The following is a 16,577-nucleotide window of genomic DNA, read 5'->3' as shown; positions in this document are numbered from 1 at the left end:
ATCCGTTTCCTGTTTACCCACCTTCCCATCCATTCCTTCTCCATCTCCATTCCGAAAGGAACAGGCCTCCCATGAGCTTGCACAAAGCATGGCACACCAACTTGAGGCAGGAGCAAACTCCTCCCCTTTAAAGTGGGGCAATGTAATCTAGCATAGGGAACAGGTTATCAAAAGGCAGCTAAGTGCCAGGGAGCATCTTTATTTGGAAAGAGCACACAGTGCGAAAGGGCTCATAGTTAAAAGCATACAATGGAATAACACATTTACTCCTTGCTAGGTAGAGGAGGGTTTCATAAATTTGAGAATTTGATAAAGTCATTACAGTTCCTATGAAGATTCATTTTCTGTATGATAATCTAAAACTAAATTAGTAGCCATATGTAGTGAAACAGGCCCTTGATCCAGTACTCAGAAGTCAGAGGCAGTTGGATCTCTGAGTTCAAAGACAGCCTGATCTACAAAGCAAGAGCAAGTTCCAGGCCAGTCAGAGATACACAGAGAAACCCTGCTAAAAATAAAATAAAATAAAAAAAATAAAAAACAAACAAACAAACAAAAAATACCTAAAATTAAATTAGTAGTAAAACAAGATATAATTCATGGACATATTACTCTACTTGGGCTCAAATGCTTGCCTGGCCAGGCATTTAGCACAACACAATGTCAAACTAAAAAAAATTGTAATGCTCTGTGCTGAGATCCCTTATCTGTTAAAATGATCTAAGTTTGCTTATTATTGAGGAAATTTTCAATGTATTGACTGAGAATCAAAGACATTTTAAGTAGGAAAATAGTATGGTAATGGCAAAGAAAGTCAAGAGAATCAAGAAAACAGATTGACAAGTGTCAGTCAAACTGAGAAATCCACAGTATGACACTCTACTTAGCAGTTTTGAAAATATTGTGCTTTAGAAGGCAATGATTAATGGAGGATGCCTGAAACTATACCAGGAGGCATAATGCTTACAGCTGAAAAAGAATAGAAAAATAATGGAGTAAAAAGATAAACTAACTGTGCCAGGTGCTATCATTGATGCCACATGGAAGATGACAGCCACATACACGTTTTTACATAACCTAGCTTAAGTTGATGAAGAAGACAAAACCAGAAGATATAGAATATTCATCACTTGGGATGATATTTTTTTCCTAAGCCCAAATTAAACTTTCATAGAGATAAACATTTATGACAATTAAGGCTACAGCCTGAAGCATTTTGGCTCACAAACTAAGTGCCTTGGTTAATGAGCAAAGATTTCCATTCCTTTGCATGCATAAATGCTAGGAACAGAATTCATCATTCACTAAATTGTTTCTTCTTTTTCCCCTCGCACTTCACCAGTGCTTGCCTCAATTGTCATTTAACTGTGCTAAATAATGCATTGTCTTCCCTGTTGTATTAAGCTATTTCTATCAAGGATAACGATTTTCTGATTTCTACATGCCAGTGATTTTTGGCAGTAACAAATGGTGTCTCTCTTTTGCATGTTGAAAGTAGCTTAAATTATATTTTACATACCCATTTAAAGGATCATTAGCTAAGCTAATATCCTTGTTTCCAGGAATGACAAGAACTTTGTAAAGTATAGTTTAACTAAACACTACAATATTCTATAATATTCCAGCAGTTAACAATTTTTATTATTCAATGCAACTTTTAAGAGAACCTTTATTGTGTACTGATATTTTCATTCTTGAGAAATTTACAAACAGCAACTAATAACCACAATGTTTTTTAAAATGAAGAAATTGGTTTTAACAATAGTGATAGATTGTAAGGAAGCTGTTCTGTACCCTGAGCAGCAGCCAATTGTAAACTAATTTTTATTTAGATAGGCTTAGGTTTACATGGATACGTGTTGCCTGTAATGACAGAGCAAACATTAAACCAAAGAGACATGCTCGCCTTTGGTTAAGAGACATATCTAAATGACACTATGTCACTGGAGAGTAGATACATGCTGATTTGTTTATATTGAGGAATAGCTGGCATCTCGTGATCTATAACACTTTTCTTTAATTATATAGAAGTACACTATGCTGTTGGAATGATAGAATTGTCAGTCCTGGAACTTTAGCACACTGAAGGGTTCCAGCAAAGGAATTTTAAGCTCATGTTGCAGCCAAAGTATTGTACTGATAGAGAATTATCAACAAATTTTGTTTACTGGTTTCGCTACTATTTGTCCCTAAAATATGGATTTTCCTAGATATGAAAGGATGTATCTGTGTATGAAATAAAAAAGTTATTTGCCAGAGTCCCATGATAATGTATGCATTTCACCAAATAAAGAGAAACCATGTAAGCTAACCTCTTGACTTAAGACAATTTGTGTCATGAGAAATGAAAGTACTAAATCCATAGAGATGAAAATGAGTAAGCCCCTAAGGGACGAAGAGGGAGGAGGAGAGGGAGTGGGGAGAGTGGGAGGGTGTTGGGAAGAGGGGCAGAAATGGAAACTTTTATAATTTAATAAAATTACTTTCAAAAAAAAAGAAAAAAAAGAAAATGAGTAAGCCATCATCAATTAATATTTAAAAATTTCAGTTAATCTTTCATGTTTGTATGAAACGCAAATTAAAACTGAAGGTCAATCTAGAATTGTAAATATCTTGGATGGTTCTATCCTTGAGCAGGACGCTATCATATTTAATAGTTCAGAAGTAGTACACATAATATCATATTTCCTAGTTGTGATTTCGCAAAAATTCTTCCTGCCACCCTGGTATGAAGGGCACTAATAGGTTCACAAGAGAAGTAAGTATAAAGGGACAGACCTGACATATGAAACTATGTAAAGGTGAAGAGTAATTGAGACCAGGGTAGAAATAATTCACTTATAATTTTAGTGCAAAAGGGAAAAAGATATTACCAGCAAGTTGGGCTTCGTATTTAAATACCTCATATTTTAAACAGCAGAGGTTAGCTCTGAACAGCATCTAAACAATATGCATGCTTTTGTCACACATTTTTACTTTCCTTATGACTATTCCTTAGTTAGAGGATGTCCCACCCTATTGTAGGAGTTACCGTCTCAGAACTATTTGACTAACTGATTTGGTGTCGTTTCCTCTAGATTATTTCATATACCTTACCAGAACTTGTTTTGGAACTAGATTCAGCATTTTTGTCTATACTTTTTCCAGAATGAGAATTTTTGTATTATCAACCTTTCCAAAGTGATTTTGGGGAAGACTTATTTATAAAGAGACTATAAATTTATAGACAGAATACTGATACTGTTATTAAGATGGAGAAGGGAAATGAAGAACAGGAAGAAGTGACTGTGCCGGGCGTGAGAAACAAGCTGCATTGCTGCGTTTCATCATTGTTACATCCACGAGCTAAAACAAAGACACAAAGCCTGCTAATTTAAATTAATTTCATGAACTAGGTATGCAGATCTTCTAAAGAATTGTCAAAGAGAGAAAAACATTATTCTGTGTTATATAGAACAGATTATTGGCCAACATCCAAATCCCAACATCCTGGAAAAAGAGGCGGGAGGATTTCTGTGAGTTCTAGATCAGTCTTGTGTAAAAAAGAGTTCCAGGAAAGCCAGGAATATACAAAGAAATACCATAACAAAATAAATAAACAAATAAGCAAACAAGCAGAATAAAGGTTTTGTGTCCAAATCTTGCAACCGTTTTAGAGATGAAAAATGGCTTGAGATCAAGCCACGTGCTCAATAATTTGCAAACCCAACACTTTTCATCAAATCCAATTCTGAGAGTCATATAGCTGTCTGTCTAGGGGCCATCTTTAACCACTTCACTATAATGGCACTATTTCCCCTTAAAATGGAAAGAAGTTTCATGCTACAAATGTTTATGGTGTTCAGAAATATAAAGGCCATAAATATCAGTTTCTGAAGTAAGTTCAAATTTTCTTCCATTTCAGTTGGTAGTACTGAGATGAAACTCTCTTTTGTATGCCCTGATGCAAATGTTAATGTGAGAAAATGTTTACACCAGATGTGTTCTGAGTGATTCAGAATCATGGAAGCCAAGTGGAGAGGTTCAAGAGTTCATATAAGGCCACCTTGTGCTACATAGAGAGTTTTTGTTTTTTTGTTTTTTTTTTTTTTGCTTAACAACTAGGCTGATTCTGAAATCAAATAAGAAAGATATCGTAGTCAAGTACTTTTTACAACCAGACATGTTAAACAGCTAAATACATGTTTAACGATGCTGTTAGTGACCATTACATTTATCTTCATATTTGATATTTTCTTAATATCTTTGAAAATGACATTATTCACCATAGACTTACTGTTTCATAACTGAGATAATCAATGGCATTGGATTGGAATTCAGTAGGACTAACATTTTAAATATTTAAATTTATTCTTGATGTGGTGTCTATTTTTACTCAAATTTTTTACTTATGTGCTTATATTTCCTAAACCTTTAAGTTTTGTATTTTCTACTATGCTAAGCACTAGACACTTCCAAAGAAGAAAATAAATATTCAAGTTTGTAGTGCAGGTATGTTTGCAGGAACATGAATTATGTTCAAAGAAAAAAATTGTGTCTGTTGTAGAAGGGAAATAGCCTAACACAGAAATATCTTTAATTTGTTAGCATATTACCTCTGTTTATATTCTCAATGTCATTTTGAAATTTAATCTTTTTCTCATCAACACAAAATTCTCTAATATTTTGACACATAAAAGATTATAATTGCTTAATTATTTGTGCAATATGGCAAATATATATTTTAGACATAATCAACAGAGATGTTATGTGGGATAAAATGTTTTCATTATGTGTTTGTTCTGAACAAATGTGCTTATATCTAAACAGATTCTGCGTTGCTGAAAGAGAAAGGAATTGTATGGGTTCTGAACTGGACTTACATTTTTGACATTTCTATGTGTAACCAATCATATCCATACTAAACAAACCATCAGGTTATGTTTACAGGTTATGTCTACTGCTAATTAGTACCAGCAACATTAGTTTTTAGTCTCTAACAAAATGTCAATTCCCACTATGAGATTAAAACCTGTAAATTTTAAAAAGGTACTTGTCCAATTCCAGTATGCATTACTGTACAAATCAGAATTGTTAAATCGTACTCCTGTAGAAAGCCTGACGCATAAGAGTAGAGGTAATCTTGTGTGTGGTTTCTTCTGCCTTCTGTCTGATAGATTCCACTGCTTTCAAACTCACCTAGGCTTGCTTTTTTCTTCATCACAGGAAAGTTTTGTAAATTTGCTGTGGGTCCTTTTTATTTCAATTAAGAACATAATTAATATGTAGAATTTTTAATCTACTAAGATTAACTTCCAGCATTCTATCCTGTGACTTACAAGTTGGTCTATCTTCTGTTACCACAATCTTCCACCACTCAAGATTAGGCATAGGATTTTTCTGTTGTGCTTTGATTACCCTCAGGCTCAGGCAGTGGTAAATATTTCCTTTCCAATGTTATGCCTGCGTGTGTGTAGTGTCTTTTGGGATACTCTGATTAGAAATGTATCAACCAAATTCATTTTCTTAACAAAATCAGTTTCTGCCTTTACTGATATTCTACATTGTTGATTATGATTGAATTTTGATATTTTTTCTAGAATAAGTTTTTTTAGGTTTAAGTAATAATTTCTTTCACAACTGTGTTTAGGATGTATTAAAAATAAACAAATAGGAGGAAATTGGAACATTGAAAGATTTAAAAAAATTACATAACAACTTTCTGTTATCCATCCATCTCTAAACTGCTCATGTTGAAACCCACAAATTTTTGAATGTTATATTTTTAAATATTTTGTACTTTTGGTAATTAAAAACGCTTAACATATTTTGAGATTTCTTTGTTTTTTACATGAGTAAGTGTGGTTAGTAAATCAAGTCTTCAAGGCATATTTCCAGTTATCTTTAGGATTCCAGTGTAGTTTTATTTTTGTTTGAGTGAACACATTCTGTAATAAATAATAATCTTCACTAATTGTTTATTTTTTTGGTTATCAGTGCATAGTTTTGATACGGAGTGTAGTCTATCTTGAAAGGTATTGTGTCTCTTAAAATGAAGATGAATGTATTGAAAGATATTTTGAGAGTATTGTATTTTAGATATCATTCCTGTTTTGGCCTTCTGTAATTTCATGTTTATACAATATACAATTATATAGAATATAATTATAACCACTCTTCCTTCAATTTATACCCTCCTAGATTCACCCTACTAGTTAACCTCCCAATTTTATATGTTTTTTTTTGTTTGTTTGATTTTCATAACTCACTAAGCACATTTCATGTGCCCACATATCCATGGGTATGAAGTCACCCAACTGGATAATGTAGTAGTGGTGAATGAGGAATTGAGTCCAGGTCCTCTTGTATGCTAGGCAGTAACTGGTGAGATCTCCTACATCAGCAAATTTAATGTAGTTTCTGTTGTTGTTGTCCTCATATATTCTACAATTATCATCAGATCATGTTGAGTAATACATGAATTCACACACACAGAGGCACATTTAGTATAGTTGGTTTGTCTCAAAGCTAATACAATTAGAATATTACTTTTAGATACTCCATAATATATATGGCTTATGAATGAAAATACATTCATACTTGTATAATTAACTGTCATTCTGTATCTATTACAGTAATAATTGCAATAATCTTTAAGTTGCAAAATATATGGAAACGGTATTTTGGAAGCTTCAATTCTAATACTTACCTTTAGAAATCTGGGCTTAGTAAGAAAAACTAAAACTTCCTAAATTAATATTCTAAATTTTTCTTGAGATGCACAGGGAAGGGAAAATGTGATACAATGGAGTTGGGAAATGATACCAGAGTAAATGACTTTATATCTGTTGGAATCATCTTCACTGGTCTCACTAAAGTCCCAACACTTCAGCCTCGACTTATTTCTTCTTTTGTTTTTCACGTATGTAACTACTCTGCTGTGTAATCTATAAAAATTACCACCATGACCTTCAAGTCTTATCTTTAGACTCCCATAAACTTCTTTCTTGGAAACCTCAGTGTCTTGAACATCTGCTTCTCTATTGTTGCCTCTAAGTTCTCTGAGGAATTTCTATGGAAGAGAGAGAGAGACAGACAGAGAGAGAGAGAGAGAGAGACAGAGAGAGAGAGAGAGAGAGAGAGAGAGAGAGAGAGAGAGAGACATTTCCTACACAAATGCATGGCTTAGATTTCTACTTCTTCCCCTGGTAGGAAAGATATGTGTGGGCACATTTGCATGCATATCTTTGATTTTATTTCATCATTTCATAGCCATTTTGAAATTCCTAGTCTATGTGATGGTTATGAGCAGCATGTGGTACTCAGCACTTATCATGGCTTCCTCTGGGGGAACTTTCCCCATTCCATAGCACAAAGCTCTCTCTTGCTCCCACACTCCTTCTGTGAACTTAATGTTCTTCATACTTTCTACTGAGATGACCCAGGTCCTTACAGTACCTATACTGAAAACTTTGCCCTGAACTTCTGATGATCTCCAACAATAGCCTGGGTGTGTCCTACATGATCATCCTGAGAATGCTGTGCTTTTGGTAAGGAGAGGACAGGAAGAAAGCTATGTCTCCCATAATTTACTATTAGATTTTCTTCATCAAAATCCTGATATTATGTTTTTAGAAGCCTTTATATAGAGAGTCATGGCCTGTTTATCTATTTGTATTGTACTTCTTTATAAACACCGATAACTCGCCATGTTCTGAATCAATTTCTTAAAAACTTATACATATATTCATGTTTACTACGGCTTTCTGAACATTAATGAAGAATTTTATTTCCACTCATATCTTGCAGGTAGCAATTAATTTAAACAAACATGATTTCTCCATAGTTTGTATTATGCATTTAAAATTATTCCAACATAATTTTAAGTGATACTATATCTGTAAATATGAAGTAAAAATATTTTATAGGAATTTATACAAATTCTCCTTTCCCTCTCCTGAAAATAACCCTGTCTTCTTATTACCTACATTATCACTATCCCATATGTTTTTATTACAACCATAAATAATTTTATTTTGCATATATGTATTAAAGTAGGGAGAAAAGAATTATTTTGTCATCCTGTTATTCTTTCCAAAAAACATATTTTTTAATTTATGACTGAGATTCTTGACTAACTCATTTGTTTATCTATGAAGAGCTACTTATTAGTTATGAAATATATAAGGATTTACTTTTCTGAATAAGTATAAATATTCTTTTACATTAAAAGAATAACTTATCTAAATACGATATTTGATATTCTATAGTCTGCTCTTCTAGTTGCTCTGTTACAGATGAAAAGGAAAAAGAAATCCTCATGGTGTGTTTTCCACATATAAGGTAAACTTTCTCCCTCTGGTTTCTCTTAGGATTTTCTGTTTATCATTGACTCTCAGTCCCTTAAGTACAATGTAGTAATGATCATCAGATTTTAACCAATTTCTTGGTTGAGCTTTTAAAAAAATCATTTTCATGGAATTTACTGTTAATACTGAATATTTTCTTTTTTAAATACTCTGCCAGACCTTTCTTCCTTCTTTCCATTCATCTTATACCATTACAGTTGTATTTCTCTTCCACAGTGTGGAGTTCTGAACTATTCCACAGATCTTCTATTTCTTTTACCTCTTTTATGCCTTTCCTTTCATGTTACTTGTCCTGAGTCATTAGTTTAGAAGTTTCTTTTGACGTTTCTTAGCACACTAACTGATTTCCTTGTCTACAAAACTTAATTTATTGAAATTGTTTAGTTCTTCTTCCCTTCATACTACGTTTTGTGTCTAGTATTTTATTTCTTTTTTATTGTTTTCAAGACAGGATTTCTCTGTGTAACAGTCCTGCCTGTCCTGGAACTTGATTTTTAGATCAGACTGGCCTTTTATCTTATTGAGTTCTGCCTGCCTCTGCCTCCTGAGTGCTAGTGTTAAAGGTGTGAGACAACACCATCTGACTAACATTTCATTTTAAGAATGTCTTAGTAATTTCACATTTCCACTTATATCTACCATCTATTTTGCATGCTGTTTACTTTTTCTGATAGAATGCTTAACAATTTTTATCATAATTAATTTCTCTTTTCTGTCTGCGGATCCCAAAAGCTGTGTCATTTACTTGTTTCTGGTGCTTATCTTTTCTCTTCAGATTCTGTTTACCTTTTCATTACAGAACATCCTTTGAGTTTTGTTGAATCTGCTTCTGAAAGTCAGACAAGATGTAAGAACTGGAAAGTGAATAAGTCATTAATATGTTTTTTTTTAAATCATCTCGCTAGGGATTTGGCTGTTTCTCATATTACTTGTAGACGTCAGAGGGTTCAAAATAAGTGAAAAAGTGCTTTAACAGATATAGTGTTATTAGTTAGTGTTTATTCTTGAAATTATGAATGATTAAATAAAAACTCAGTGACAAGTATATTTCTCTTAATTTTTTGATCAGGTGCTGTGGGGGGGTATTCTTCAGCGAGTAGCCTTTAAGATGCTGGATCAATTTGGGCATGGGCACTATATATATATATATATATATATATATATATATATATATACACACACACACACACACACACACACACACAGTAGAAATGTGCAAACTCCCTTGGCTGCTTGATTCGGTTCCTGCTTACCATTCATGCAAAAGACTGCTGGTCTGTGAGTCTACTGCTAAATAAAGAAACCTTTATTATACTATTATACTCCATTCTGAACTAGTGTGGGACTATTTTATTGTAATCGACTACAGTACTATAAACTGGCAGACAAATGTGTGTTGAGTAACCTGAGAGAGCTTTGAAAGGAATTTTAGACACATACATGATTTTTTTTAAAAAAAAAAAAGTTTATCACAGCTTCTTGGTAGCTGCATTTTATTTTTCCTTTGGATGGGCTCTGTTTGCTGGTGGTGAGCAGGCACACCACAGCCTCTTTTAGAAATGGCTTCCTGATTCAGTTGAAGCAGCAAAAACTGTGTGGCTTATTAAAGAAGGCTTCCTGGTTTATGCTAGTTGCACAAAGAGCTCTGGCTCTTTCAGGAGGCTGTGCACTTAAATAGGGTCTCTAAGCAGCATGTTACAAATTGCTTAACAGCAACATAGACCCACTGTGACCCTGGAGCTGGAGTGGTGTACATGTCTGTCAGAGGCAGTAAACATGCATCCACCATGCTGGGCTGCTCGGAGCCAACAGGAAGGGTCGCATAGTTGGTGTTAGCCATGCCCATCTAATATTTAAAGAAAAAAGCACTCCTGGTCAAAAATTACAGATATGCACACAATAAAGACACAGTGTTGGATAAATGTGCATAGGCTTGAAAGGAAGAGAGAAAAAAAGAGTATACTGGTATAATATAAAAGTACAGAGAGTCATAGATTAATGGAGTAAAGATAACAAAATAAATATTAAACTTGTTGAAAAAATACTAGTGTAAGAAAAATAAGCCTAGTAAAGATGAAATACACACAGTGAGTCTGGATTATACATATTATTTTGTTTTCCTTAAATGTTTTGACTGTGAATGAGATAAGTGCAGGGTAATAGCTGATTCTTGGAGCTGCTATACCAAACCAATATATATACTTTAAAGGTATCTTGACTTCAAAATTTGGGTCTAATGATATGTTGCTTTGGAAAAGAGGTTCTGCTTCTGTTTCTACATAGGATAGAAGACTGTGGATTCCTTTACCAGACACTGTATTTTGTTCAAACAAGACCTCCTGAAGCCATGGTCCATATGATCCAACATCTATGACAGTTTCAAAACTGCTGATGAGTTGGACCTGACACACAGGATACCCTGTAAAAGACCTGATTAACAGTGTCTCCAATCAGCAGGAAGTAGTATAGAGAACAGTGTGCAAATACCCTAAATGGTTGTTTATAATGTTGGTCTATCTTTAAAGAGGGATATGCTATAAGAGATGAATACTTTGCATTGGTAAGGATCTTGGTCTATTGATGCAAATTTAAGGTCAATTTTGTTATATGTGTATTTTTGCTCTTGATTAAGGTATTGTGTTTGTACAGCTCATTTCAAAATGTAATGTATAATTAATAAATACAGGTTAATAGATAGTCATCTATAATTGTCATGCTTGAAGCTATGTTAGATAGGCTTTCGAAATTTATAGAGACATATTTCAGAGGAATGGTTATTCTTCAAACTTTTAAAGACTAACAGAATATGTCACTTCAAACGTTTTAAAACATAGGTCATTTCATGAAATGAGACAAATATGCCCCCAGTAGCACCAATCTACTTCTAAAGTTAGATGTATGAAGTGGACATACAAGACAGAGAAAAATGTCTTCTAAACTTGCCTAAAGGTGAGATGGTCCTTTGGGGTTCCTGCTTCATAAATGAACTACCAGAAATTTTTCAGGACACAGAAAAAGGCATTTGATAAACATTGCTATTACAAGGCAAAACTGATTTTCAAATTTTGTGCTTCATGGAAATATCTTCCAGATACTATGGGCTTGTAAGCTGAAGATGGATGCCGTAATGTTACAAAAGAACTATGGGTGACCATCCATGCAGTGAGATGTCTCTGTCAATTCTAGAGCTTTGGAAGTTGCTTACAATGCACTTCCTGTTCACTAAGGTAATATATCCTTCTGGGGTCTTTGATGGAGTTGAAGAACGATAGTTATAAATATAAAAGATAGATTAGATATAAAACTTTAGACTCACAAAGATAGGATAAATGATAGAGTTTTTCCTTAAATGTAAACAGACTGTATTATAGCTATAATTCTTGCTTGATAACTGTTTTTTATGTAATTTTGCTATGTTAAAGCTAATACCATCCTTTTTACTTATACAGAAAAGTGAAGGTGATATAGGATTCCCTCTGTATGCTGTGAATATGTTTTATTACCAATGGTTAGTAAAGAAACTGTTTGGGGCCTATGGCAGGGCAGAACAGAGCAAAGCAAGAATGCCCAGAAGAGATAGAAAAGAAAAGAAGGTGAGTTCAGAGAGACACTATGTAGCTGCTGAAGGAGACAGATGCTGTTGGAACCTTACTAGTAGGCCACAACCACGTGGCAATACACAGATTAATGAAAATGGATTAATTTAAGATGTAAGAGTTACTTAATAAGAAGCCTGAGCTCTTAGGCCAAGCAGTGTTGTAATTACCATAGTTTCTGTGTGATTATTTTAGGTCTAGGAGGCCTGAAAACAAATGCAGTGTCCGATTACAGTCAAGGAGACTCAAAATCTTCCCAAAATAATACAGCCTTGTGATACTGATCTTGGCTGCCCATCAGAATTTGATGGTAAGACTGTATTGCTAATGATAGCATACATTTCAGTCACAGGGCATAGAGAAATTTAACTGTAAATGAGCTGGAAATTTCCTGTGTATTGTCCAGGTCTCACTGGGCCAGAAGTTGCCATATTATTCATTTTTACGTTCTAGAAGTTACAATAATGACCTGACGGGCAAGTTACATACAAGTTCTGAAACAGAGGTGTGATTGGTATAGGTAACCCACAATTTTCTAACTTGCTTTAAGATCCATCTCACAGGAAGCGACTCACGTCTGGTTCTGAAAAATCTAGGTGATAAATTTGTCAAACTGCCTTCTAAATGCTCATGCTTATCCCCATATTTATTACTGTGCCTCGACTTCATCAGAGCAGTTTCTCTTTGCAGTGGAAATGGTTAATATAAAACCCATAATTGGTCAAAGTTCTGAGAAATAATGGCTGTGGAGTGCTAAGTCCTAAAGGGGACAGTAAAGACTCTTTTTTTCTTTTTTCAAGACTCAGGGGATAACAAAGAAATGGGAGAGGGCTGCAGAAAAAATATAGTAGTTTAAAGATGGATAGATATACAATAAAAAGACTCCATCTGGATGTATCAAAGCCATTGCACTGATCAACTCACCACAGCTGTGATTGGTCTGAACAAAACCTGCACATGACCAGGCCCAACATTTCATCATGGGCGAGAGGGGGACCCACAAAACCCCATCTTTCTCAGAAGGAGGCTCAACACTTTTTAGTTTATTAGGAAGTGGCTGTTATATTCTACAGTGATGTAGCTACCTACAAGTTCTTCTTGCCTCAGTAAATCATCTTCCTCCAGTGTCATACTATGAAACTGTGTTTAATTGGTTATTTTACTAGCTAAGGAAGCTATGATAGTAGGCATAGGTCATAACGGAACGACAGCTCTCAGTGTAAGGAGAAGATGGAGAAGAGAATAGAGAACTGTCTATTAATTATATAACTATAAGAAATGCAATGGTCTAAGAGTTTATTTTTTTCTACTAGCTAAAATAAATCCTCCCATTTCTTTATATTTACCTTTACCTGCTTTCTTTTGAATTCCATAGGAACAGATTCAACCTTGTACTCTTATTTTTTAAAATTATTAAATTATTTAACCATCATAACTGTTTTAGAAGCACATTCTATTATTATCACTATTTTGCTTTAGAGAGCTTCAAGAAGAAGCAGAGTGCTTCTGTCACCAATTTAAAAGGTACAATTAATACTGCAAATTTTTCAATATTAACTGAATGAATAATCAATATTTAAAACAAAATATGACAGCCCTAGAGCCCGTCTTCAAGTCATTAAGATGAACAAAAATATACTATTTCTCTTTATACCAGCTATTCACATACTCCCCACCTATGTCCAAAGAATCTTACTGTTCATAGATAGTATTCAAGAGTTCAGGAGAGCTAAAAAGGATGGAAGACTTTATGGTAAATGGTTGTTTTTATTTTATTATTTTTAAAGTATGTGTTTATATGTATGTATATAACACATGTATGTAGTTTGTGAATGTGTGTGTGTGTGTGATAGCATACACATGCTAATTTGCACTTGTCAGAGTACAGCACTCATTTTTCTTTACCTTTTACCTTGTTTAAAGCAAGGTATCCTTTTTCTTGCTTATCTGCACTTTGTCCAAGCAGCCTGCCTGTGAGTTTCTAGGATTATACTAGAATTATACTCTCTTTGCCTTCAATATTCCTTGTAAGTGTTTGGGATTATAGAGCAAATGCTATGGGTTCAGTTAATCTTGGGTTCTGGGGGCTCAAACTCAGGTCCTCACTCTTGCACAGAAATCAGAAGGAAGCAGCTTTATCTACTCTGTCACTTTCTAGCCTGAGAAATTATATATTTTTAAGAAACTAATGAACAATGGATTGGTTATCAAAAGAACAGGGATAAAATGAATTTCATTTAAGGTGTGCTGATTATTTGTAGTGGAATTTATACAAATCTGCATTTAAGAAAAATGTTCTGCTTCATATTAATTCATTACATCTCTGTCTCCTTCAAATGAAATAAAAAAGTCGATAGAATATTTTGGTATATTAGTTTATCTATTGCTGTTTCTACTCAACAATTGAATTTATAACTATCCTCAATAATAAGACCAACAAATGTAAGCATAATGGAGCTAAGAAAAATACTTAAAATCTAAAACAAGAAAGCATTGTACAATGACATTTCCCACACCCTCCAATTATTTTAAATGCAGAAACATATAGCTAATTTTAAATCATTCACAAAGCAGGTGATTTTGATATATTTATTTCCTAGTATATGAAATTAGCATGTTTAAAATAATGATATTAAGAAAGAATTGAAATATAAAAATAATTTTGAAAGTAGCTTAATAATGGTCAATTCTTACTAAAAGGCAAACTATAAAATATGTCTTTGTCATTCTACTGTTTTCTCTAATGACCAATACTATATTGATGTCCTGAATAAAAAGTTTCTAAAAGTGTCTGTAATTGCCTTCCAACAATTGTCTCATAATGAAATAAAATTAAATACCTATTTTGTAAAAGCTTAGCTTTAAATGTACATGTTTTATCAGATTTTCTAGGCAAGACAGTGGGGAAAGAAACCCTACTATGGAATTATGTGAAACATTTACTTTGTTTTAACCATGTGTGCTGCCATGCAGTCTTCTCATGCAGTTCATTTTTCTGTAGAAGCATATACATTGTATATATAATTTATATGTTTAAATATTTTAGGTGCTATGCAAAAGCTAAATATTGAAACTATTTCTGGGGTTGGGGATTATCAGAATTGGTGGGTAAATTGCTTCTTTCATACATGTATAAACTTTCATGGGGTTTACTTGTTTGGAAACATCCTATTGTAGTTTCACAATTATGAAAATGATCTGGTAGAAGGGAAATAATTGAAGAGGAGAGGAAAGGCAAGCAATTGGACCATGTCCTTGCACGGTCCAGAGGAGATGGGATTCTGTCCATGAGGGAATGGTTTATCCTAAGCTGGGAGCACAGACAGCTCATCCATAATAACAGAAGTGATGGCAAAGACTTCTGGCACAGATGTTACTGTGTTGGTCCATGTGGCTAGGGAAACTTTTGGAAGAGCTAATCTGATTGCTTCTGTTTCTAAAATGAAGTAAGGAGCAGATTAATTAGCTAAGAGGATGTTATGAGGAAAAGCTTGCTTTGGATTAAAAATGAGAAGGTAGTGGAAAGAGTGTGCGCTATGAGTATAGGTGTGAAGAACAAACACAACGTCCCCCAAATGCCTTGACTTTCTTGCAATTATTATTTACTTTTGTGTTTCACCTCCACCCGTCTCAGTGTCCAAGTTCAGGGAAATAGTGCAATGTCAATTTTTGCCAGGAGAAAAAATAAAATGAATATTGGCTTTAACTACAATACTGAGAGCCACTGAGGATTTGATGTAGGGTATGAGAAAGTTACTGAGACAGGCCATCTGCTGTAGGCTTGACCAAGCCTATATGTTCTTTGTGATTTTTCCAAAAACAAAGTAGGCCTCATAGTTTTCTGGGCTTATGATGCTTTTCAAAGAGTAATTGTCGTTTGTAATTTTGGAGAAAGAAGTGATATTTCCTGGAAAGAATGAAGCATACTGTTGAGGAGATGGATTCCGTTTACTCTTACAAGTAGGTTACATAAAATAATAAAACTAAAAGTATAAGAACTAGGCAAACACTCCATTATTTGAAGCTTGTTTTTGAACAACTGGATATACCTGATCAAGTTTCTCATTTACGTAAGGATTTTCAAGATTATACATTTAAATTCCACACTTTCACTTACATATTGACGTGCTAAGAAATAATCTAGAAGCTACATTTACAAAGATTAATGAAAATGTATTTTGTATACGGATCATAAATGACATAAATATCACAGTTGTTATGGTTTTATAGATCAAATTTGAAATCTCTGAAATATGAAAACATTTTCCATACTTCAAAGATCAATTTAGAGTCTATACTACCCAATCAAACTCCATTTCTTAAGATTATGTACTGATTTTACTGAAAGTTTGTCTCATTCTTTCACTACCTACTGTCAAAACAATATTTAAGAAATCTTTTCAGAAGCATTGTAGCTCTATGAAATACATTTAAAAATAAAATTAATATAAGCCATACATTCTATAATTACATACACTTCGGTCATTAAGACTAACTCTCTATACGGTTTCAGTACTTCCGAACCTAATTTCATAGGTCCATATACACATAACACACTGTAAATAACCATTAATATGATATTTGTTAATTAGAAAAAGACAGCATATAATACTGGCAAACATTAGAATTTTAT

Source organism: Myodes glareolus, chromosome 9 (genome assembly GCF_982192425.1).
Source record: "Myodes glareolus chromosome 9, mMyoGla1.1, whole genome shotgun sequence".
Lineage (NCBI taxonomy): Eukaryota > Metazoa > Chordata > Mammalia > Rodentia > Cricetidae > Myodes > Myodes glareolus.
This window is presented reverse-complemented; position numbering follows the sequence as displayed.